The sequence below is a fragment of the Halichoerus grypus genome, chromosome 2 (assembly GCF_964656455.1).
Source record: "Halichoerus grypus chromosome 2, mHalGry1.hap1.1, whole genome shotgun sequence".
NCBI classification, from domain to species: Eukaryota; Metazoa; Chordata; class Mammalia; order Carnivora; family Phocidae; genus Halichoerus; species Halichoerus grypus.
The window spans coordinates 19049918-19076444 of record NC_135713.1 but is presented as its reverse complement, the minus strand read 5'-3'; the positions used below and the strand labels follow the sequence as shown (position 1 = coordinate 19076444).

Genomic DNA, 26527 nt, shown 5'->3' with positions numbered 1-26527 from the left:
AGGTATTGTTATTAATATTATTTTTCATATTATGGCTTTGCTATACTGACATTTTATAGAATAAATTAAATACTATTGTTGAGTATGATCTAGCCCAGCAATTTTACATAAATAACTTATAAATTATATATAAAGAAATCAAGAAATAGGAAGATATGAGAATTAACAATTTTTCTAAGATCTCTCGGAATATATAGAAATACATTTTCCAAATCCTTTCCAGTACAGCTGTCTTCCAAATGAAGAGGGTTTGGGAATTTTTAAGGGAGTTTATAAGATAGCCCAACACAGTCAACAATATCACATTCTCAGACAGGACTCCTTTCCTCTTGGTGTTTCTTCTTGGAAAGGTGGCCTTCTAAAATTACTTTCCTTTAAGTCCAAGGAAATCCCTAGAGATCATCATTTGTTTGTTTGTTTTTGTTTGTTTCATTTCTTTGCTCAAATACATCACTAATACATTTTAAGAATTCCTTAACAACTCCTTCTCCAAAATATTGGGCCACAAATGTTTCAGAATGCAGAGTGTTTTTGGATTTTAACATAATAATACATGGCATAAATATCATAAACATATCAAGATCCAAGGCTGCACTCTATAATCAAATATTCTCCTATTGTAGATAATGTATGAATAATCACTGAATGCGGGCAAAATAATTACCAAAAATAGCCTCATGCCCATGCAAGGCTAGTTTTGCTGCCAGTGAATTGGTACAAAACCTCAGCAGCAACAACAAAAAGCTTTTGGTTTTCAAAGCTTTTAGGGTCTTGGAATTGCTAACGGGTATTGAGAAAAGTATTATTAAAAAGGAGATTTAAACTTTATTAAACTCCTTCTTTTTCTTCTTATTAAAAATGATGTTTGATCATTCAAAATTAAAGTAAACATTTTCTGTAATCCAAATATATAGGCAATTTAAATTCCTTAATGACCATCACTTTACACATTTTTAAATTTTTTTTTTAATTTGGAATCTAGACAAAGTGTTAGGCTACTTTTCTCATCTGCACTGAATGTAATGGATCAAAGTTTACTATTGTTTGTGTGTTTATTTTCTCTCCAGTATAGTGATTCTGAAATAGATTTTTGCTTAAATTTTATGTAAAGGAATTCAATTCAACAAGACAATTTGAGTATTTTGTGATATGCTGAATTATAACCTGTTTGGGTTTTTTTAAAACATAGATTCAACAAATAAGTGTATTGCCAAGAATAAAGGTGATATTGAACTGAAGAACCAATATTTTGGCAAAGCATCATTACCCATAGGAGTCTCATTAATGCTTTGGCACAAAAATTGCATAAACAACATGTGGTTTAGTAAATCTATTTAGCCCCTGGGGAGGACTTTAGCATAGGGAGAAAACATGGAACATCAGCTTTTACTGAGTTTCCCAAATGGTCATTGCTATTTTATGGAGATGAGAACACAGGTAGTATTACAACGTTTCCCAAGTAATAGAATCTCAAGTGTGCAGGCTTTTGATATTGGACCCTTTAATAATCACTGCCACTAATTTCCCCAGTCCCACTCCTCTCCACACCCACGCAAAGGAGAGCATTATAAAGAATTTTTCAGATTTAAAATGTGTTTTTATATTTTCTTTTCATGAATTCCCTCTAAAACACAACTTCCTACTTAAGATGTATTTTTTTTCAGATGGCATTGCAGTATGCTAATGTGCAGACGCACTTCTAGCATATACTTTTTTTTGTTCATATTAGGTAAAGGCAGCCCTCTAGATGGCTGAATTCAGAGAAGACCATAACAGAGCACAAAAAAGTTTTAAGCCATCACTTGCCGCCTTGGCTGAAGAAAGCTGTGGGAGCGAATGCAAAAGCGATTCTTCTAAGTAAAATATATGTATATATATCCGTATATACATATATATATATATATGTATATGCTCAGGTGTCGTATGTATAAATAATTAATGCATGAGTCAATGGAGGCGATATTGTTCATGATGATTTTTCACACCACTAACTCCACACTCTTTTTTTTTTTTTTTTAAGATTTTATTTATTTATTTGAGAGAGAGAGAATGAGAGAGAGCACATGAGAGGGTGGAGGGTCAGAGGGAGAAGCAGACTCCCTGCCAAGCAGGGAGCCTGATGCGGGACTCGATCCAAGGACTCCAGGATCATGACCTGAGCCGAAGGCAGTCGCTTAACCAACTGAGCCACCCAGGCGCCCTCCACACTCTTTTTAAAGTGAGTTGAAAATGTCATCACTACAGTGTTTTGTTATGTTTCTTTTAATCTATAATTTTTGTCTGTTTTTTCCCTACACCATCACACCTTAATGTTGAAATAAGTGGACACTATTCTAATGAGAGCAAATAGAGGCTATTTACTGAGAACTTGCTATAGAAAAGTTCAGCCACATCACTGTGTTTGGTAGGGATTCAAAGGCAGACAGGGGAATGGGAAAGCTTTAAAGAGAAAAAAAATAAAAGTTCAGTTACGCTCTGAATAAAGGGTATTGTCACAAGGAAATTTAGGAGGGTTAACTAGAAGTGGGGTATCTCTGTGTTAAGTTTGGGAGGCATATTTGACTTTCTCTTATTGGCCCTGAGTTGAAAGTGGGACAAACATGAACAGGTAGGCAGGGGCAGGGGTAGGCAGGGGACCTGGCAATCATTGGCCATGTCCTGACAATGGAATTCTGGACAGATTACTTCAATGTAGTTTGGCGTCCTGCGCTGGGTGCTGCAGAGGTTGTGGGTCAGATCTCTATTGTCATAGATGGTCTGGTCATTGCCCAGTTGTATGTTCATGCTCCCATTAGGTATTGAATATACACCAGTGGCCACCTGTAGCAAAGATCCTTAAAGGAATATAAAGTGTTAGGAGCACAGCCTCCCGTCTCCATCCGAATCTGCTTTGAAAATCATGTACAATTTTGGGGGCGGTTTTAAATTCTAGGAAAGAATAGATAGAAATCTTTTTTTTATTTTTTTAACTGTTTGAGTTTAGAAAGCTTTTAGTATTCTAGATTAGGGTGCTTTTCTCCAAGAACCCAGGGGTGACACCAGGTCTATTCCCTAAATTTCACCGTTTTTCGAAAAGAGTTAACTGTTTATCTAAGCAGAGGGATTATACTGCTTGAACCGAGGAGTTCAAAAATCCACTGAAAAATCCACTCATCTGCAAGTTTTCTCCATTACAAAGATCATTTTATAGATGAATAATCTAAGGAGCAGAGAATGTCTGTAGTTTGCTTAAAGCCACACAATTTGTAATTTGAAAATTTAACTACTTTAAACTTTTTAACAATGCATCTTTCTATCTTTTATAACACAGCTATGGTACGTAACCACAGCAAGAAGGATACAGAAATCCTTGAGGATTATTCACACAAACTAATGTTAGCTAAAGCCTTACAGTGTTATGCTGTCAAAAGCAATGATATTTATATTTTTTATTTATAATTTCTCTTAGATGTTACTTACTTAACTAAATATATTGAACAATATGGGAAATGAAGTTCTATGAAATCCAGGACTGGGCTGTACATCTTTTATTCAATTACCACATAGAATATTTTGCATCGTAAATAATAAATAAATGGTGAAGGAATGAATATTTGAAAACTACTATTTCATTGACATTCACAGTTCTTAACCAATACCTCCTCACCCACACCCCCCACACATTCATACACATCTCCTGCATAAATTATCCATGATTATTATAATCTGTTGGTAAACTTGATTTTGATAAGAGAAAACACATAGGTTCTGGGTTAAACAATGCTGATTTGGGGGGGAAATTTGAATAATCTTGCTTTTCTGAATTTCATTTCTTCAGAAAATTTCATACTTTTTAATTATATTTTTCTTGGTTATTTGTTGTCTCTATTTAACCTGCAAGATAATAAATCCTTAATACGTTCAGTTTATCATTTCTGTATAAGAGATTTTTGTGTGTGGGGGGGTGGTTTTTGCATTCTCTCTTTCATTTGACATTTCAACAACATACCATGGATCAGATCCTGTGCAAGTAAAAGAGTAAAAAGTAAAAAATAAGGAAAAAGAATGAGTACAATCACGGGCACCTGGGTGACTCAGTCGGTTAAGAGTCTGCCTTTGGCTCAGGTCATGATCCCTCTCTGCTCAGTAGGGAGTCCGTTTCTCCCTCTCCCTCTGCCTGCCACTCCCCCTGCTTGTGCTCTCTGTCAAATAAATAAATAAAATCTTAAAAAAAAAAAAAAAAAAGAATGACTATAATCCTTAACCTCACGGAGATCTTCCATTTCTATATTATAATTTCTATCTAAAACAATTAAAAAATACTTCTCACATACCCACAGAATTCCATGTTTTCTCACATGTTTTTGGAGTAATCTGTGTTGTAACTGCAGCACTCAAACTTGCAATTCTTTTAGTTACTATTGTTACTTTTGTCTCTTTATTAGCATTGTAACTTGAAGTGACAAAAGTATGTTCAACAATTACAATCATTACTTGCCTTTAGAAAAATTTGCTACCAGGAGTTCAGTGAAATATATTTTGAGATGAAAAGTACACGGTACAAGTAGAGCCTTCTAAAATATCTCACCAAAATATTTCTTAATTACTATGGTGGTTTTACCATATGTTCACAAATTCTTTGCTATTCTTTCCTCCAGGAGGGCTTAATTGCCCTCCTTTGAGTATAGGTTGGACTTCGTAAATCCCTTTTAATAAACTGTATAAGCAAAATGAAAAAAATGCAATTTTACTGTAGAAAAACCTGGCAGACATCACTAACAAAGAGCTCAAAGCTATTATCCTAGGTAATTAATAATCAGTTATTATTCAAGGTAAGTATCATCTACCTCCTGATAGGATGCAATGAAAAGGGCATTTCACCTCTCTGGCATTGTCTCCAATATTCATAACATCATCTAATCGTAAGAAAATATCACTTCAACCCAAATCGAAAGACATTATGGAAAACAGCTAACTAGTATCTTCAAAAGTTTAAAAGCATGAAAAACAAAGACACATTGAGAAATGTCACAGATATGAGGTTTCTAAGGAGATGTAATTACTAAATGCAACATGATATTCTGTACTACATCCTTGCACAGAATTAAAAGAAGGACATTAGTGTAAAAACTGGTGAAATATGAATAACATCTGTAGTTTAATTAATCCAATTGTATCAAAGTTAATTTCTTAGTTTTGGCAAATGCACCATGGTGAGGTAAGATGTTAACTATAGGGAAAGCAGGATGAGGGATGCAAATTTTTTTTAACTCCATGATTCTAAATTTATTTCAAAATAAGAGTCTTTAAAAAAAAAAAAAAGATTTGTTTATTTATTTGATTGAGAGATAGAGAGAGAGAGAGAAAGAGAACAAGCAGGGGGAGGGGCAGAGGGAGAGGGAGAAGCAGGCTCCCCACTGAGCAGGGAGCCTGATGCAGGGCTTGATCCCAGGGTCCTGGGATCAGGACCTGAGCTGAAGGTAGATGCTTAATCGACTGAGCCACCCAGCATCCCTCAAAATAAGAGTCTTAATAAAAATGTCTCTATCACTTAACGATTACTGACCAATTCCATATAGATTTTTTTTTTTAAGTCAACTCTTCATCAACTGCCTTTTTGCTCCTATGCTAATGCTAAGTGTGGCTTTAAATTCTCTTATTTCCCATTTTAGTTGAGACGTGAACATTAGGGGATATATGGAACACTCTACCATCGGACAAAAGCAAGAATCTCTGGAGTTTGTGATGAGCTGGTATTTTCTGTCTTGACATTCTATGGATGAAAGTGTACCTACATGTTTGAAGATTGGGAATGTGGACTCAGACAACTAATAAGCAAATGATGATATAACAATTTAATTTTTTAAAATCCTAATTCCTTACCTGATAATGCAGTAAAGCTTATTTAAATTTAAGAGATAGCAATTCTGCCAAAAATGATTTTAGAAATTAGCCATATTACTAAACAAAATTGAATTAATAAGTTTATCAAGGTTGTTAGATATAAATGAATATTGAAAACAGATTACAGGTATATACAGCAGCATAAAAGAATTAGAAAATATAATTTTATGAATTGTTTAAAATAGCAACAAAAAAGAGTGCATAGAAACAAAAGTAAAATTTCTGTGAATGAGGTACTAAAGGTAATGCAAAGCCTCAATCAATCAATCAATCAATCAATAAAACAGCATTTTTCTTGAAACTTGACAATCTGATTCTAAAAGTTATATAAAGAGAAAGATCAAAGATTTGCTCAAAGGTTTTTGAGTAATAACAACTAGATGAGTGAACTTGCCCTATCAGGTATCCAGAATTATTTTAAAATTATAATAATTAAGAAGTTTGGGTAACAACAGAGGGAATAATAAGTCAACCAAGTATACAGAGTAAAGACCTGAATGAGAGATCTCTTTTCATAAAAGCATTGACATATGATGGATATTGCATTTAATTTCAATATAGAATGGTGAATTCTACAGTAATAAGAAAAAAGAATATTGATTATCTACATGCACAGAATATAATTGACTACCACACATCATGGACAAAAATTAATACCAGAAAAATTCATGACAATTTGAAAAGCAAAACATTAAGAACTTAGATGAAAATACAAGACAATATTTTTATGACTTGAATAAGCAAGTATTTTTAAATATTAAGATAAAAAAGCACTAAACATATTGGAAAATATTAAAATAGTCAACCATTCTAAAGTTAAGATTTTTTTTTTTTGATCAAAAAGTACAATAAATGAAGGGTGCCTGGGTGGCTCAGTCAGTTAAACATCTGCTTAGGCTCAGGTCATGATTCTGGGATTGAGCCCCATGTTGGGCTCCCTGCTCAGTGGGGAGTCTGCTTCTCCCTCTCCCTCTGCCCTTCCCTTCCCCCTGCCCCAGCTCCTGCTTGCTCATGCTTTCTCTTGTGTTCTCTCTCTCTCCCTCTCTCTCAAATAAATAAATAAATAAATAATAAAAAAATCTTTAAAAAAATACAATAAATGAAATAAAAACATATGCCACAAAATAGAAGATACTTGCTGAACATGTAATTAAGAAAGGACTGGCATCCAAAATACATGAAGAATCACAAATCAATAAGAAAAATAATCCAATAGAAAAATGAGCAAATTACCTCAATGCGTATTTCACAGACGTATCATATTTGTCCAGTTAAACATTTGAGTAACTGAACATATGAAAACTTGCTCAACCTCAGTGAAATGAAGGAAACAAAAACTAAGAGCATAATGGGGTACTATTTTACATCCACTCCATGAAAACATCTAGCAATCCCATTACTGGTGAGTATTTGGAACAAAAGAGACAGTTATGCACAACTGGTATGGAGATGGATTACTATAACCCTTTTAGGAAAACATTCAGTTCTATGTTGTAGTGTTGAACATTTTCATACCCTACAGTCCAACCTGTCATTCCCAGATGGACATGAGCACCAGCAGATATGATGAGACCATTTACAGCAGTGTTGTTCAAGATAACAACAGAGTATGTAAGACTGATGAATCACAGACCTGTACCTCTGAAACAAATAATACATTATATGTTTAAAAAAAAAAGATAATAGGAAGGGAAAAATGAAGAGGGGGAAATTGGAGGGGGAGACGAACCATGAGAGACTATGGACTCTGAGAAACAAACTGAGGGTTCTAGAGGGGAGGGGGTGGGGGATGGTTTAGCCTGGTGATGGGTATTAAAGAGGGCACATATTGAATGGAACACTGGGTGTTATACGCAAACAATGAATCATGGAACACTACATCAAAAATTGATGATGTAATGTATGGTGATTAACATAACATAATAAAATAAAATTTAAAAAAGATAACAACAGAGTAATGTCAAGCAGGGAAAAGGGATAGATTTTAGCTACAATATCACTGTAGGTGGATAGTAGGAGCTTATGCTGAAGGGGAAAAAATAGATCACAGTAAATCACATTTAGCATAATACACAAATGAGGGGAAGCCATAACCATAAATTTACCCTGAAATAACAATCAAGTAAGAAAATAAAGCTTTATTTCTATTTGTACAGTCTTATGTGAGTCAAGCAATGCATACAGAGCATCTCTTCTCTCTTTTTTTTTTTTTTCTAAAGATTTTATTTATATGACAGAGGGAGACACAGCGAGAGAGGGAACACAAGCAGGGGGAGAGGAAGGAGAAGTAGGCTTTCTGCTAAGCAGGGAGCCCAATGTGGGGCTCGATCCCAGGACCCCGGGATCATGACCTGAGCCAAAGGCAGATGCTTAATGACTGTGCCCCAAAGAACATCTCTTCTTCTTGTAAGGACTCAGAAATCCCAGCTGTTTCCAATGTATGAATTTACCACTCAAAATGCAGTCTTCATGATTGCCACAAAAAGGGTAAATACATACAGATAGCTTTTGCTCTGGTATGGAAGGGATGCATGTCCTCCCTACCACTAATCAGAAATAGTCAAGAGGGATGGGTAAATGAGGATGAACCTCCGGCTGTTGGGGAAATAATAAAGGGACCTATCTCAACAGTCTTTCAACAAGATCCACAGCAACAATAATCTATTGTTTAGGGATAACTAAATAAGTGACAAAATTATAAAAATCAAAGAAAGGATAAAAATAAGAACAGTGATGTATTTAGCAAGAAACAGAACAATGGGGATCAGGAAAGAAAAGACAGAGCTTCAGTAATGTTTTATATTGGAATTCATGTTATTGGGTCAGGATATTTATTTTGCTATAAATAATTCTAATATAATTTACATTTAGATTTCACACTTTCTCTTTTATGGATAAAAAGTCTTATAATAAAAATAAAGAATAGCCATAATGTGGGTAATTTTAATTTTTTGAGAAGTGGACTTTCCTTCATTAGAAGAAATATACAAGGAAGGCATTTATGCCACATTAAGGCATGAAATGACTCTTTAGTGGAAATCTATAAATTTCTTCTGTGTTGTAAATTTTTAATATCTTTTTCTTGACTCTGTCTCTCCCTTCTTCTCCTGAGTTATTAAACATATTAAATAGCATAAAATTAAACTTTATGTTACCCCTAAGTAATGGCAAATCAGTTCTAAGATTGATTTTGATAATCCACAAAAGTTGAGATTTGAAATATTTTATTCATGCCCTAAAAATTAGCTGGACTAAAGCTACATACATAAAAATGTCCAGAAATTCAAACCTGCAGCCGTATCTGGCCTTCGGGAGAAACCAAAGAAAATTGCATTTTCAGAGTTTTGCCCACCTAAACCTTTATTTCAGAGCCCCTGAGCACAAAACCTGGCCTCATGACTTATCAATAACTTCTTTCTAAGCAATTGACTTCCTTTCTTCTTACCTTGTAACCTATTTACAGATAATACTTTGGTGTAGTCAATCCCTAGTGACCTTCCGCTCCTCATGGGGAACAAGTTTAGTCGGCTGTGGTACACTAAAGTCAGATTTTGCACAACTAGTACAATCTTAGAGTTTTTCCTGAGGTTTTGGAATTCACTGGAACCTGACTTGCATAATAACTAGCCTGCAAAATGGAGGGAGTGTCAGAAATGTACTTCATATTCAAAACTCTTGTTAGAACCGAAAGCATAAGACATGGATGCAGAGAAGGTTTTTGTCAGATTTAACCTGATAGTTTTCTCCATCTTTGACACTAACCCTGTGGTCCCAAGTGACGCCGCCTGTGTGAGGGGTGGAGATACCCAGTTCAAGGAAAGAAAAGATGTGCCCCTGAGAGGATTTTATTCTCTGTCCTATGAAACTCAGGATCCACAGTTTTTTGAATAGGTCAATGGAAATTTCGTATAATCCCCCATAATCATGCTTCTTGGTATCTGAGAAACCGTTGAAACATTTTGCCGCAACAAAAACAAAGAATTAATTTCGGATATTTTTTCAAGAAGGTAAAAAAATATTATTGGGGAATTAATTTTAAGAAAGACATAACCATAAAAAATTATATCTATCACTGATCCTAATTAAATAAATAACCTATCCATTTCTGTACAGATAGCCATATCATATGAATACAGCCTTTGATGACATTAAAAAAGTGACTATTGCAGATATTTGTTAAAAATGTAATGGTTTTGGAGCACCTGGGTGGCTCAGTCCATTAAATGTCTGACTCTTGATTTCAGCTCAGGCTTTGATCTCAGGGTCATAACTTTAAGAGATGTGTTGAGCTCCCTGCTGGGTGTGGAGCCTACTTAAAAAAAAAAAAAAAAAAAAAAAAAAAAAGTAATGCTTTAAAAATTATTAAAACATATACACAGATAAAATAGGAAATATTCTTTTTTCCAATGAAAGTTCTGTTTCACTAAGAAAAAATCAGCTCCCCACAATTAATAGAAATACTTGTCATTTTGAGCAAGTCACGTTTTTCTTGGAGTATTACTGCAAATTTATTGATTTGTTGTTGGTGCACCTGATATGTTTTTTTTTTTTTTTTTTTTTAAGATTTTATTTATTAATTTGCTAGAGAGAGAGAGCATGGGCGAGAGAGAGTGAGCGAGAGTACAAGCAGGGGGAGCTGCAGGCAAAGGGAGAAGCAGGCTTCCAGGCGAGCAGGGAGCCCGATTTGGGACTTGATCACAGGACCCTGGGATCATGAACTGAGCCGAAGGCAGCCGCTTAATCAACAGAGCCACCCAGGCGTCCCACCTGATATGTTTTAAAACCCCCTGGCTACTGGGCTTTTAATCAACACTTATTTTTTTTTTTTAAAGATTTTATTTATTTATTTGAGAGAGCGAGAATAAGAGAGAGATAGAGAGAGAGAGCACATGAGAGGGGGGAGGGTCAGAGGGAGAAGCAGACTCCCCGCTGAGCAGGGAGCCCTATGCGGGACTCTATCCCGGGACTCCAGGATCATGACCCTCGTCGAAGGCAGTCGCCTAACCCACTGAGCCACCCAGGCGCCCCTTAATCAACACTTCTTTAATGGAACGTGTACTAAAAAAATCATCAATAAACTTGTAAATAAAAGATGAATCCATGTCAGAAGAAAATAATTAAAACTAGAGATAAGACATTCAATGCCTCCATTAGGTTTTATTGCGTTATATGTTATTTTTCTTCATTCTTAGGAATGATTTTAATTTAATTTAATTTATTTAGGTTTTAATATTAAAACACAGAAAGGGAGTACGTTTTGAGGTGACATAATTATGGTTCTTTTATGTTAATGAGAATTGTATGAAATAATTTTATTTCTTTTTTAAAGATTTTATTTATTTATTTGATAGAGTGAGCATAAGTGAGGTGGAGGGGCAGAGGGACAAGTAGACTCCCCGCTGAGCAGGGAGCTCTAAACATAGTTCCATCCTAGGACCACGAGATCATGATCTGAGCCCAAACCAAGAGTCTGACACTTAACTGGTTGAGCCACCCAGGAGCCCCTAAAATAATTTTATTTCTATTACAAAATAATTGTTTATTTTTGACAAACTAAGCATCTATTATCTATTATTTCTAATAAGGATTCATTCAACTTTATTATCCAGAGAGTATCTATATTAAGAATAAGTGCTGTTAATGATAGATAGATATATACTTGTATGCATTCTACTAAAAATTTAATAAGAATCCAGAAGTAATTTCTAACTTCTCTACCCACAAATATTTGCTTTTGACATGAAATTATAGGCAATAAAATCAATCTCAAATGTCTTAATGCCAGGTTGTAAGTCAATATACTGAAGTTGAGTAAAACAACACATTTTCAAGAAAAATTAGAGTTCTAACATTGGAAGCCTACCATTAGTGATTCTGTTCTCCAGCATCATCACAATATACACATACAAGAACACACACACACACACACACACACACAATGCTGAAAGTATCTCTTCACAGGAGTTACTATACAGGAGCCTGACTACTTTCTGATTAGGAGACAAAAATCCCTCTGGGAAGATGCTGATTTCTACTAATTATAAATTTAATTATTGACTTGGGCTTGTTGGTTGGAATGCATCCAAAAGTCATGGACTTTTTGATCCAATTTATAATTTTTGTTCATGAATACCATTATTAGACTACACATTCATTATCAAATTTAGAATTTATTTTTGCTTTAAATCACAAAATTCTATTAGCATCAAACTACATATTATTTTAGTCTTTGGGTTTTGGTAAATATGTAATATTGAACTAAAGCTATAGAGTGCTCCATTCAAGGATACTTCACTAAAAAGTGGTCTGGAAATTTTTCTGTAAGATATCAATTACTCTTTTATTCTTTGAGGTTCACATGTAGTCTCTGTAACAACTACTTAGCTGCCCTTATGGACAAAAGCAGCCATAGATAATACACAAATGATGAGGGGCAACTGACTGGCTCAGTCAGTAGAGCATGCAACTCTGTACTTCAGGGTCCAAGGATCTTGAATTCAAGTCCCACGTTGGGGATAGAATTTACTTAAAAATATATATATATATATATATGCAAATGATGAGCATAACTGTATTCCAGTAAACATGTATTTATCAAAACAAGTAGCTTGCTAAATTTGGTCCACAGGCTATAATTTTCTAACTTCACTAAAATTCCACAGAGATAAAGACCTTGGTGTTTCATTAAGCTTTTATTTATTTATTTATTTTGAGATTTTATTTTTTTATTTGACAGACATAGAGAGAGAGACAGAGAGCAAGAGCACAACTAGGTAGACCAGCAGGCAGAGGGAGAGGGAGAAGCAGGCTCCCTGCTGAGCAGAGAGCCCGGTGTGGGGCTTGATCCTAGGATCATGACCTGAGCCGAAGGCAGACGCTTAACTGACTGAGCCACCCAGGTGCCCCTCATTGAGCTTTTAAAAAAGACCTTTGAAGTAATATTTGCTTGTAATCACTCTTACATCTTCCTCATGCATTTAACACTAGTGTATTTTATTAATTTTGTTCTCCAATTATAGTTTTTCTCTTGTCATACAAAAATCAACAAGATAGTGAGACATTCCATTCTGAGGTATTATGAACAAGCTTTGTTTTATGTGTCCATAATTTGGCCATTATTTCAATATCTGGCTTTAATAGAAGATAGCTAAATTACTGTATTTGTTTCTGCTTTCAAGCTATTTCAGTATGCAGTTTTGAGTTGTCATATGTGAGAAAACTGGGCCTCATACAGATGTATTTGTATAAGGGAATAGGATTTTAAAATGAAAGAGCATTTTAATAGTCTTTTCGGGTAACTATTAATATTTCTTTTTGATATTACACCAATACTTGGCAAGGCAGTTCCTTAAAGGTTAATTGTAGTGTGGAATTTAAAAGCAAATCGAATATTTTTTTATTACTTGCTTACGTTAAAATACAGAAAGTATCTTGTACTTTCAAAGGATCTTTTATTCATGCAGATTTTGTAATAGCACGTATTGTTCATTTGGAAAATATTTGTTACCACGTTGTGCAGGTTTTCCAAGATTTGACACATTTTATTATGTGTATCTAAAATCACATTTTTAATTTCTCTGATGATTTTATCGGAAAGCCTATAATTGTCAGGAAACTGTCAAGTTCACAGAGACAGATACAAGTTTTCCAAATTTACAATTTTCTCTTGAGAGGTTGAATTGCCTGATAGGCATCAAACAGCATGAGTTGACTTTTTTTAAGTGACAGCTTTATTTCATGCATTTTTTAGAAAACCTCTAAATAAACAGAACTGACAAACCACAAACTTTCTATTAGACCTCCTTTCAATTAAAAATTCTGTTCCTTGAAAGAATAGCTGATAGTTGAGCTTGCAACTCACACAACTGTCTTTCCTTGAGATGGCTGTTGTACCTCATAAGGGAGCAGACGTGGTTTATGCAAATTTCCTCATTTCTTCATACAAAACATTAAAAAGTATGTGTATTCAAGTGTCAACATTAAATTAAATTTACAATTTTTAGTGCTTCATCAACGACAATTTTAACTGTGAGTGTGGATGGGGAAGAATTCAATAACTACTGGTCCAGTTTAATGTCACATTGAGAACTGCTGATATAAACTATACAGAAATGCTGAATAGTCTTTCTAATTATATTTTAAATTAATCATGTACAATATTTGTCATGATGACTTTTAAATAATCAGACATTCAATAATATATCACAGAACTTAATTTTGGAAATGCATGTATTTATTTCTACCAAGAGAACACATTTTGCTCTAAAAAAACCCAAAATGTAAAATAGGATTTTATTAGTGTGGGGAAGATATATTTTGTGACCTCTATTAACAATCAGTACATGTATAAAGAAAAGATTCTAGTTTTGTTTAAAATATATATCAGAAAATATACATATATTCACAGAAAATTCTGAACTAGATATTTTTATAAGAAATTTCTATGAAGGATTTTACTGAAATACACATTATTTATGATAGTAAAAGGTAACTTTTAAATTTGATCTCTTGCCTACTACAGGTAATGTAAAAATCTCATGTTTGATCACTGTTATTTTGAGATCTTTCAGTAGTCCCTTTTCCTTTTTGGTGGATTATTCTTAGTGAAGAGGAAGGGGGCATTTATTTTTAAAATTTTGAATGATTGAAACTACTTCAAAGGAGCCTTAGATGTTTACGTGTGCTTTACTATTTTTTTATTTCTTTATTTTTTAAAGTCTTTATTGAAATTCCAGTCAGTTAACATACAGTGTTATATTAGTTTCATGTGTACAACTGTGACTCAACACTTCCATACCTCACCCGGTGTTTAACTATTTTTTACAAATACTGCATTTAAACCTAGAAGGTCCAATTTTAAAAGAATCCTGAGTTAACATATATTGCATATTACAATGAAATTTTTAAATAACTTTTGAGGGACAAATGATTATAACTTATGTCAAAGAGAAGACATATTTAAAAGTGCTTATTTAAACTCTAAGTGAAATTCTTAAATGCTTTATTTTTCACAACTGAAAATGTATTTCAGCCTTTTTGCTATTTTCTAAATCCAGTTGTCTTTTATAGAAAATCAAATGTCATAGTTTTAAAATACTTTCTTTAAAAGTAATAATAATAGTACTTGCTTGAAGTGTTCACAAATTAGTATACTTTTACTACAAATAGAAATATAAGGGGCACCTGGGTGGCTCAGTCAGTTAAGCGTCTGCCTTTGGCTCAGGTCATGATCCCAGAGTCCTGGGATCGAGCCCCCCATCTGGCTCCCTGCTCTGTGGGGAGCCTGCTTCTCCCTCTCCCACTCCCTCTGCTTGTGTTTCCTGTCTCGCTGTGTCTCTCTCTGTCAAATAAATAAAATCTTTAAAAAAAAAGAAATATAATAACTATTCATTTACTTAAGATTTATGGTTAAGTGTACACAATCTTAATATTTTTTTTTTTAAAAAGAAGATAGCAGGAGGGGAAGAATGAAGGGGGGGAAATCGGAGAGGGAGATGGACCACGAGAGAAGATGGACTCTGAAAAACAAACTGAGGGTTCTAGAGGGGAGGGGGGGTGGGAGGATGGGTTATCCTGGTGATGGGTATTAAAGAGGGCACGTTCTGCATGGAGCACTGGGTGTTATACGCAAACAATGAATCATGGAACACTACATCAAAAACTAATGATGTAATGTATGGTGATTAACATAACATAATAATAAAAAAAAAATAAAATGTAGACTAGCAGAAGATATTTGCATTTTCTTTTTTTTTTTTTTAAGATTATTTATTTATTTGACACAGAGAGAGACAGAGAGCACAAGCAGGGAGAGCAGCAGAGGGAGAGAGAGAAGCAGGCTCTCCGCTGAGCAGGGATCCCTATGCGGGGCTCGATCCCAGGACCTCGAGATCATGACCTGAGCCGAAGGCAGACGCTTAACCGACTGAGGCACCCAGGTGCCCCGATATTTGCATTTTCTTAAAATTAGAATTGACCACTGTAATATCTTCCAGATTACTATCTAAAGCTTGTGATTTAAAGAATTTCATGGACAGTTCTTAAACTATAACAGTTTCAATTTTCTCCCAGATGGACAACAACTTGCATCAACAGCTGCTCCTATCTTTGCCTAAGGGCCAACAAAGACCTGGTTTTCAAAAGAGAGACAAACTAGCAATGGGCAATGAATTGATGATCCAGTCGTTTGAATTTGACAGTTATTCACTTACTTATTTAAACGAGCAAGTTTAGACTCATGTTTTGTCATTTAAGATTTAGTTTTTGCTTCAAAAGCATTGATCTCATAGAAATTTAATATTGCAACTTATTAGGTAATCAGAAAACTGTGTATTGGAAATTTTTACATATGAATTATGAGTTAGCTCGGACTTTTAGAAGGTCAAACGTGTACACACAGGGTAGAGACATCTTTAAGATGCTGCATCTTCTTTCTGGCGTGTATCTTTCCCAAATATACTAATATTAACTTGACATAATATCAAACTTTTAGAGCTTTGGCCTGGACCACCACGATGGCTAGAGAATGAGACGCAGAGAATCAGGGAAGACCAACTGGCAGGATTGAAAAAGGGGTTTTGAAATCTGAAAATAAAGCAGAAACCTTTAGATTTCAGTCCAACAACCTCCCAAGTGAGCTATTTCACAGTAACTCACTAAAAGCATACACATTGTTCCCCTGCCCATTCTCCCCTGAGGAAGCCAGGGTTTAAGGCAGTAGCTATTCCTTTCCTCTGGCTTATGCTCCAAAAATAGATGAGAATTTATCAAAATACAGGGATATAGAGTCAGAAGAGAGCTTCGGTTCCTGCGTGTGCAAAATGGAAATGTTCCAAATGAATCTATAGTGTTTAAAGTCAGAAAATTGTTTACTGTTGTGGGAAGGGTGGTCAGAAGGTTTAGGTGGTTTCTCTCCAACGGGCCCGCCGACTCCATTTTAAAATGGCTCCACTCATGTCAATTTTTCACACACTCTAGATTAAATTTAAGTTTAAAATTAAATAATTGAAAAGTCAAGTGTGACATTATTATCCAGATACAACCTCCTTTTAGAATGTGAATCTTGGTTACCTGTAGACATATACAGAGACACAGAGATATAACAGGGAAGGGGATAATGTAAGTGAAATAAGATTTAAGGACCAAAGTTTCGATTGAGAGGAAAACTGTGCATGAGGGAGGTGCTTTTGTGAATTGTGACTGTGAGTTCTATATGCTTGGTTACTTCAGTAGCGCCTTTCAGGACAGCTCAGAGCACCTGGGAACCTGGGCTGCTCCCATGGAGTTTGCCGTGTTGGTGGCTTCCTCAGAAAAGTCACTCTTCAGCATAGAAAAAGGTGGAAAGGAGACTGAACGAGCAGTAGAGCAAAAGAGTTTTTGGTCCACGGTAGAGGCTATACAAAGAGTATAGATGAGATTTTTTTTTTTTTTAAAGGGAAATCACAAAGAATAGAAGTGCTTTTGCCTTGGGGCCATACAAAGTGGCCCCTATTACCGCAGCCTGTGTGGCTGGTTCTAAGTGGTGCTGTCTGCAAGGCGGGGCTCCCGAATATTTCTTTTCAAAATGCTGGCATCTGAGTCCTTCCTCGTGGTCCCTGTAATATCCAGAAACAAAGATTAATTTCCATGGAAACCATGGTGAAACTGCATATTTAGATAGACAAATATATCATTTGATAGATAAATAGACTGGTAATGGATATTTGCAGTTAGATATTTAGGACTGGAGCCAAACGGATTGTGAACAAAGGCTCTGGTCTTGTATTTGCCAACACTTTATTTTTAGGGGGGTTTTAAATTTTCCCTAGGCTCACTAGTTTTTTTTGTTTTTTGGTTTTTTTTTGTTTTGTTTTTTTTTGGGAGAGAGGAGGAGGAACAACGTTACATGTGAGAAACTTCTGATAATGGAAGAAGGACTTGATAATGGGTCTGATTTGTTCACGGGATATGAAGTACCCAGCACTTCGCAGGCACCTGGATGGAATAGGGCAAGAGGGGTTCCCCAAGGCCAGTGTAACAACTTACAGTTAAAGCCATATACACATGGAGAGAATCTAAGTTATAATAAAAGAAGAGCTGAAACACGTGTGTTGTGTGAGGATGTGGCTCAACAGCACTCAGACATAGGAAATGAGTTCAGAGAGTAGGCATGGTCAGAAAGTTCAGTGAGTCCAGTGAGGTTGGGTTTAAAGACTGTGATGGTAGGACAGGTGCAACTGTATTTGCCACCAGGATAGCAGGAGTTGCAGCTCAAAGGAATCATTTCAGGCTCTATAACACAGCATTAAAAAATTGTTTTCAAAGGTCAGATTTATATAAAGGATAAAATTACAAGGTTAGGTCTTGATCTTCTATGAGAAAAGGGTTTCCCTGAATGCATAAAGTCTGAATTCCTGAAATGAAGGTCAGCTTTTCATTGCCACTTTGCACCCTGAGCTAAGCTAGATATGGTTAGTAATAGGAGGTGGGGGGGGAACAGGATGTGTGTGTTGCATGGAGTGGGAGAAAATGGGAGGACACAAGGGTAATTTAACCTACTTTTGCTGCTGTACCCCCTGCACTCGTGAAAGCATTAAATGGGAGGACCAACTCATTTAAACCAGTTATTTTGGGAGTAAGAAGAGATGCTGTTAATAAGTAGGTTGGACAATGGGTGTAAATTGGGCTGTATGGGCACACTATCATTAAGGCAGTTTTTGCATGCATCAGCTGGAATGCTCATGACATGGGAGAGCACAGTGAATCCATCTATTCAATACTTGAATTCTTTGTCATTTGGACATTTTAGCACTGCCAGAGCTGTGAGAGATTACTGCTTCCCTGGTATTTATCACTTACTGAATTGTCTTCCTTGTTAGCTCTCCACAGGTCTCATCTTGAACAAGATTGTGAATATCTTATGAGAAGAGACTATGCTCAGGCTTTTGTATAGGACACAGAAATCTATACATTTAAGGTAAAACTAAGAGAAAATTAGAAAGGGGGAAAAAGAGATGACTTAATTTTAAAAATTCGAGTTAAATCTCAAATCCTCCTTCTTTTACTCTTTCTATCCTGTGGTAAGTAAAAAGGAAATATGGCATAAAAATAAAATATCAAAACTACAGAAAAAAATACCAGCTTAAATCACATAGTTTGCTAATTATTATTTCTCTTTTAAATCTCTAAATTGTCTGTTTACAAAATTGCTTTGTCAATATTTGGGCATTGATTACAAAAATTAAAGTTTTAATTTCATCTGTATTGTCATCAATTTAAAAGAAAAAAATGAGAAATAATAAACTCTGAAGAGTTAAAATAAAGTATGCAAGAATGAATTTTTCATAAATATTTCAATCACACATTGCAAGCATTTATTTTTTTCCCCAAACATAGCAAAGAAATATATGCCAAAATATAGGAGTGAAACTTACCAGATGTCCAACACCCTCAAGCCACACAGATATTGGTCAAAACTTGAAAATTCACAGATGTAAGACAGTCTGTTATTCTGCTTCGAGCACTATTTTCATTCCGGTAAAGCCACTGAAGTGTATGACATCAAATAAATATATTTATGCTTTACTTTTATAATTTTGATTAAATGAAGACTTCCAATTTATAGTATGTAAGCATCATTTCACTGATTCTATTTATGCCATTTTATCCATAGTTATATGTATGCAATAAAATATTTCATAAGTTAAAAAACATTTAAATGTAGATATTCTCAGCTAAATAAAGTTTATTAGTGCATTTTAAAAATCAACTTTGTTTTAAATAATATATTTTATAAAAATACAACAAAAAATGAGCTTTTAAAGTAGAATTTATTAGTTCTCATTTGATTAACATGCATTAAGTACCTACAATGCAGCAAGAATTGTGTTAGACACTGTACCAGGAAAACAGAATCTTGGTTTCTTCTTTCATAGAGATTACATTCTACTAGGAAAGGTGTTGCATGGATCCCTTGTTTCTTAATTAAGTAGACTAATAATGTATTCTGCCTGGAGTATTAATGCTTTAACAAAAACATATAAAGGGCAGAAATGAAGAATAATGAGGATGGGAGAGGCAAAGCCTATTTTAGATAGGCTGATGAGAGAAGTCCTTTTACTGAAGAGATGTCATTTGTACCAAAACCCAAGAAAAGAGGTGCTGGTCAAGTGAAGATTGGGGAGGGGAGCATTACACGCAGAGAAAACACCATGTACAAAGGCCCCAAGGGAAGAAAGTACTTCTTGTGCATGAAGAACTTAAAACCATTTTCTGTGTTTGGAGCAGAGTAATAAAGAGAGAGACTGGACAGATAGTCAAGGACCATGGCAAAGAGTTCAGAGTTTATTCTAGGAGCAATGAGAAGCCATTGAAATGCTGTAAGAAGCAGAGTGTGTAACTAAGTATGCATTTTTAGGAGACTTACTATTTTGCGAGGGGGTGGGGGGAATACATGACTGAAGAAGAGGAAACCAGTTAATCTGATTAGAAGACTGTTACATAGTGGAGGTGAGAGATGACTTTAACTAAGACTAAGGTGTTGGCAATAGAAATGAAGAAATAGAAGGCGAAAGTTATGTTGCTGAATTTAGGAGATGGATTTGATAAAGGCTACTAAATGATAGGATGTAAGTATGGTCATGGGTCAAGCTTGAGTAATGAAGTGGACTGTGGTTACTAAGTTAGGGAAGGTTAAGTTGGAGAATTGAGAGTAGATTTGGAAGAAAGGAAAGTTGAAGTGGGAAATATATACTTCTGGGACAAGATAATCTTGAGAAATCCGTGAAGCATCACTTGGAAATGTCAGTGCAAAGTTGGATGTATGTGCCTGGGCTCAGAAGAGTATTCTGTTCTAGATCTATGCTTGTAGGAATCATTGTGCTAAGACAATATTTAAATCCATAGAAATTGATGGTATCACTTAGGAAAGAAATCTAATAAGAGAAGAAAACCAAAAAATTGTAATAGCTACTGTATTCCTGAACCTTTCTTACTTTCTGTAATTATTTGATCAATTATGCTCTAAACTAATCTTTTTAGTTGTGCTGTAGATCCCATCTCCTCTCACCTACTCTGTGACATCACTCCAGCAATTATCCCCTCACCTCTTGGATCATCAACTGGACAATTCCCATACCACACAAATAGTAATTTATCCATATTCAGAAGAAAAAGAAATAAAACTTTGACTCACATCCCTTTCCTATGAAGTGTTGTCTATATATTTTTCCCCTTGTATTATCTTGAATGTGTTCCAAAGTTTTTTATTTGTTTGTTTTTGTTCTCAAGGACATTTTTGCCAAGGTAACCAATAATTTCCACATTGCTAAGTTAAATAGTGAGTTTCCATTCTCATCTAAGTCATCAACAACACTTGGCACAGTTGACAAATCACTATATTATTCTGGAAAGAGTTCATTCACTTCGTATATCCCCTGCTTCACCAGCTGCTGATTCTCAAACTCCTTTTTTGTTTCCTCTTCATATTCCCAAGCTCTCAACCATGGCTTACTCAATACACCTCTTCTCTTTCATGCTACACTTAGGACCTCAGTGATCTAACCATGCTTTATAGTCTTAAATGCTACCTGTATCCTAATGACTCCCATGTTTATATGTTCATCTTCTAAAATCGAGATAAATACAATTACTTAGACAACATTTTCAGCTGGCTATCTACTAAGCCTTTCAAACTTATAAAATGTATAACTAAACTCAAGACCTTACTCTTTTAATCTTCTTCTTCCACCCAACCAAACCCTGCCATTCCATCCTTATAATTGACAAGGCCAAAAATAAAAACAAAAACAAAATCTTGGATTGATGTTTGATTTGTCTGTTGGCTTCCTATTGCTGCTGCTACAAAAAATAACCACAACCCCAGTGGCTTAAAATGGTACATTTTTACAGGTAAGAGGCCAAAAATGGGTTTCATAAGGCTAATGTTAATGTGTCAACAGGTTACTGACCCTCCAGTTTCCTTCTGGTGGTTCTAAGGGAGAATCTATTCTCTTACTTTTTTGAGTTTCTAAAGGTTGCCCATATTCTTTGGCCTCTGGCCCCCTTCCATCTTCAAAGCCAACAATGACATCAGTCTGACCTCTCTTTCCATTATCATACCTCTCTCTCTGATTCTCCTGCCTCCCTCTTTCACTTAAAAGTACCCTTTGGATGACATTGGTCCTAGCTGGGTAATCCAGGATATATTGCCATTTCAAGATTCTTAAATTAATAACATTTGCAAAGTCTCTTTTGACATGTAAACTAACATTTCCACAAATTCCTAGGATTAGGATCTGGGCATCCTTGGAATTTTTCCACATTTTTCTGCCTGCCACAGTATAGTAAAGCCATGTCATAGGGTAGAAGATAGACACGAGGTATTTCAAAATAATGCCACCTCTAACTGCTGGCTACATGCACCAATGGAGTCCCTGATACATGGTAATGGTGCTAAATCAAATATTAATATTCATTTCAGAGAACTTTTTTACAGTGATCAAATGGTATACATTTTTCAAATAAAACAAACCTAGACATTCAATTACTTCATATAGCAAGAATAAAATAAGTAATGGTATAATTACAACTAGAAGGCTCTTTGGGGAAGAAATATAGTTTAAATCTTCCATTGTAATGAATGAGAAGCAAAGATTCAGAAAAATAAGTGGACTGTCCATGATTGCACAAGTGATCAATGACAAAGTGGAGACAAGAACCAAGGCTCATTTCTATGTTTAATGTCTGAGATGTCCTTAAATCTAGTTAAACTCAGTAGCTTCCAAAGAATAAATGGAAAATATACTCACACCCTCTGCTCCTAACAGTTTCCTTTCATTTATCTCTATATTATTGTAAATTTTACTCTAAGATTATCTTACATCTATATTTTCTTAAAAAAGAGATAAGAACTTTCAAGGTATTTACATGAACTTCATTATTTAATGTAATGTGATAATGGAAATAATTGTACTTAAAACAATAGTTTCTCACACTTTGAAGGAATTAAATGTTTACTTGATGTCAGAAGTTTTCCATTTAAGAATTTTATTTCAAATAATTATTTGGAAAGAGACAATTAATGGCTTTATTTGTGAATTGCTACTGTGCAACTATTATAATTTAAATGGATTCCGGCCTCCTATTCTTAAATGAGGCAGAGCCCAGAGATAAACAATTTGAAGTATAAAAAATTGACTTGTGACATATTAAATGGCAACAACCTTTTAAGTTCTATTTCATTTATGTTTATGATCTCCGAATAGGCTTGGAGTTCTGCTTTTATTTCTGATAAACCTACCAATTTAAATTGACAAAGACAAAGAAGTTGTATAATTTAGGTTGTGGTTATTGGATTAGTTCCTCCTCTATGTGAAAGCATGACTCTAAAGAACCCTGTGATGGCCAAAACAGAGCAGAGGAAGACAACCAGTTATTCTGTCACTTCATAATGGCAGCTTTTTATCCTCTGACCCAAGGTCAATTGCATTGTCTTTGTTGAAAGATAGAGAACTATCGCTAAGAAAGATTTTACTGGGCAGCAATTCTGAATCTATTTCCTCTGATGAAATGTCAATAGCTTTCTAGGACAAAATGTAGTTTTTTCTAGAAACAAAGGTGAAATAGGTTTGAAACTGTACTCCACAAATCAATCCTCTTCAATATAAAACATTTGAGAGAGAAAAATTAACAAGTAATCCAATATGCTGTTATGTTTCCATCTTTTTATTTTAATTCATCAAACATATTACATTTTCTCCAAAAAACCAATTTAGGGAAGCATTGATGTTCTTCTAATGGTTTTAGAGTCATAAAAGTTGTAATAAAAAGTCAGCTGCTGTGAACCTAGAAATCCTTGAAAACTGACAAGAGATAAAATCCTCTGAAAGGACAGACCGATAGAACAATACATATTATGTGGTGTTACAAAAAAGAAACCAGAATATTAATAAAACTCATTGATATATGTACTCAAAATAATACATCTGTAGAGGTGATATTTTAGAATTATGGTAAAAATCATATTTATCACTTATGGGAATATTAAATTCCACCTTCCAAAATTGTTATCAACATCATTAAATTTTACAAAAGCTTCTTTTGTTCATTTTTTTGAAATGCAGTTCTTTTTCCTCAAAACAGTAAAGACACAATCCAACCAAAACAGAAGATATAAATCTTGATTTTCCTTAATTTTCCTTAAATTTCCTTATATGTTAAATTCCTTATATATGTTTTCATAAGTAGTGTTTATAGCTAGTCAATTTCCTGAAAACTGCAGTGCAGCTAGTCACATAGTATAAGGAATCCTGGTGTAAAATAGTTAATTTCCTAAATGCATAGTTTTACTTATATCCATATGTGAAATGCACTTCTAATGGAAAAATTGTCGGGAACAGAAGGAAGGGAAGCAGGTGAAGGCAGAAAAAAAAAAAAAAAAAAAAAGCTCACAGATAAGCCTAGATTATTTGTGTGAAGGAGGGCAGGTTGCAGGCACCAGAAATATCTCAGATGATCTAGCTCCCTTGACTAGCACGGTGGTAATGCTACTCTGAAGATGGGCAAGTGGACACATAGGACACACAGGACACGCTACCACTCAGATGATCCTCCTGAAATAGCAAGAGGGTTTTGGAGAGTCATTTCAAGTTCCCATAGCTGGTTACCATGATTATGGACTTCCAAGGCTCCAGAGATCCCCTCTGAAGGCTCAACTACCTAACATACTGCCCTGCACAAGCTATTCTATGAAAATATTCAGATGTGGGAGAGCTTCTGGTATACCACTGATTGATATGAGATAAAGGACTGGATCCATGCAAGCAACCCCTTGGACTGGGACAGGAAGAGCCTGAGTGTCTGTTCAACTTGCAGTGCCACTTGGATTTCCAGTAATGTCAACACAGACATAGAGCACTTGGAGGACATTCTGCTCAATACTTTGGTTAGAAGAGAAGGAACTAGATCCATACACAGAAGATATTCAACCCTTCCTGGAAGGGATAATCATAAAGGCTACCACTAGAGAGAATGACAGCATCCTCGTGTGCTTACCAGAAGTGGGAAGGGTCAATTAAGGACTGACCCACCATTTCTGCTTCCACATAACTCAACTACTTCAGGTTTACAGAACAGACTGCAGTGAATGTACAACCCAATAATCCCTCATCCACACATGCCTCAATGCCTTTAATTTTCCTCTCCCAACCTTCCTGTCAGACACACCTGGGTTCCACTCTGCAACATTGGTATGGCTACACATTATCTTTGAGAAGCTTTATTTCCAGACATCTGTTCAAAGAATGAGAACCACATTGACCTCTTGTTGAAGCCCATCATGACCCTCATGTGGCTGATTCCAATAACTCCAACCCCAAGTGCCTGAAAATACCCATGTTCACCCTATAGTAAATAACCGAGTGTTCCACTTCCACACCAGGCATCTGAAAAACTATCCCCCATCTCGCCATGTAGTTTTTACATATTTCTCTTGTCTTGGTCTGTGGCGTGACCGTCAAGAGAAATCTCTGCCAGAGAAGCTGCAGTGGTATGGTATATCCTCGGAAAGACCTCTGACACCATCAAAGGTAATGTCTAAGACTAACAAGTTACAGATTAGCAATCTAATTCTCAGACCTGTTGTTGAAAATGAGTTCTGCCACAGCCTGTAATGACTACTTTTTGTTATCCTGAGTAGACATTTTCACCCTTATCTTCATCCAAATTATACAGGTTGAGGAAGAGACACAGTCCTTAATAAAAATGAAAAAAAAAAAAAAAAAAAAAAAAGGTAAGATGAACTCAGTAACTAATTATTCCTATGGCAAAATGTGTTATTTTTTGTCTTTGAGAGAGATTGCTTGTCTTCCCTCTAGCAGTACCCATATATCTCAACTCATCTGATCCAAAGGAACAAAAAACAGTGACGTAAATATTGATGTCCATCTTATATGATGAAAAACCCATTTATAAAAGTAGGAGAATACTATACCATGCTATTCTTGGGTATTTCAGTGGCTCTTGTAATTATTATTCCTAGTAATTTACTAACATTTTTTTTTTCCTTTCTGTTCTCATTATATTAGGCTTGACTGGGTTAGTGGTCCTTGTTCCAGGGAACAGAAAAATGATTCTCTTGACCCAAAAGTTGAAATCGCCATATGTCTTCTTCAGGATTCTTATGCCATTGAATCAACAAGCAAAGAAGGGCGTTACTGTGCTTGCTGGGTAGATTGATAGTGACGCCAAGGAGAAATTAGTTAGCTACTGTACAATGGAAGGAAGACTCACTATGTCCAAAAAGTATGAGATCCTCTAGGGTGCCATTTATATATTATCCTAAAATTAAAAGTTTATTAAAAAATTGAATATGACCTGTAAGGCACCTTTGAACTTAGTGATATCTTTGATCATATTGTGCAAATACTTGGTTAATATTATATTCCTGATTTTCATCCCCACCATCAAAAAGAACTTTAGATTTCATATATTGTATTATTTGTTTCAGAGGTACAGATCTGTGATTCAACAGTCTTGCACAATTCACAGTGCTCACCATAGCATATACCCTCACTAATGTCTATACAATATATGTTAAAAAAAAAAAAAAGAAGAAGATAGCAGGAGGGAAAGAATGAAGGGGGGGAAATCGGAGGGCGAGATGAAT

The 26527-nt window shown here is 35.2% G+C and overlaps 1 long non-coding RNA gene across 1 annotated transcript; it reads left to right on the top strand.

The window, feature by feature from the left end:
• Positions 1–15669: 15669 nt before the first annotated feature.
• On the top strand, positions 15670–26078 carry LOC144380942 (uncharacterized). The gene is made up of 3 exons (XR_013445296.1): positions 15670–15821; positions 18741–18838; positions 25947–26078. It is a non-coding gene; the product is annotated as an uncharacterized LOC144380942 (long non-coding RNA).
• The last annotated feature ends 449 nt before the right edge of the window (positions 26079–26527 follow it).